This window comes from Natator depressus, chromosome 3, assembly GCF_965152275.1.
Source record: "Natator depressus isolate rNatDep1 chromosome 3, rNatDep2.hap1, whole genome shotgun sequence".
NCBI lineage: Eukaryota > Metazoa > Chordata > Testudines > Cheloniidae > Natator > Natator depressus.
Window position 1 is genome coordinate 85,959,618 of NC_134236.1, and position 1,020 is coordinate 85,960,637.

Consider the following 1,020-nt stretch of genomic DNA (forward strand, 5'->3'; position numbering starts at 1 on the left):
TTTTTAAAATGCTGTAGTCCTGTAATTATTTTTAATGTATAGTCCTACAAAAGTGAACTTCAGTGGTGTTAGGCTGTACACTGACATTATTTCCTCAGGTGTCTGAAGCTCAATATGCTTATTTGGATAAATCAGTAGAACAAATCATTGGAGAAAGCCAATTATCTAATAATTTACTAAATGGCCTTCTAGGGTTTTTATCCTGGGGACTCTTGTTAGACTAGTCTTGTCATATAAACCCTTTCTGGGAACTGAGCTGTTAATGTGTAAATGTTGGCCTTGATTTGTTTTCAGCTAATGTTAAAGGTATTTGGACTGTTTTACATAACTTTTTGACTACTCATCTCTAAATTAATAAACTTTGGACTATTTTATTAACTATGCATTTCAAAAAAGAGAAACTATATCAATATTAGTATGTGCTAATGAACTATGTCCTCTTTGTAACTAAGCATTACTTACACTCCCTAGAATTAGGAATGATCTGTCAAGCTGCTTATACTACATTCATCACTAAGGTATCTGAGAACCTGATACTCACCATAGGTACATATGAGACCTTTGAGTCTCTTAAGCACAGAACCTTATGCTTGATTTCCATATGGAGTGCAAGGGACAAGACTAACTTATTCAGTCTACTGTGTTTTTTAATCTAGGTATTTATACCATGCTCTTCACTATATTTGAGTGCCGTAGAGAGACTGCTAAAGAAGCTGTCAAGGTTCCTTCCCCACTCTGAACTCTAGGGTACAGATGTGGGGACCTGCATGAAAACCCCCTAAGCTTATTTTTACCAGCTTAGGTTCAAACTTCCCCAAGGTACAAACTATTTTACCTTTTGCACTTGGACTTTATTGCTGCCACCACCAAGCGTCTAACAGATATATAACCGGGAAAGAGCCCGCTTGGAAACGTCTTTTCCCCCCCAAATCCTCCCCTAACCGTACACCCCCTTTCCTGGGGAAGGCTTGATAAAAATCCTCACCAATTTGCATAGGTGAACACAGACCCAAACCCTTG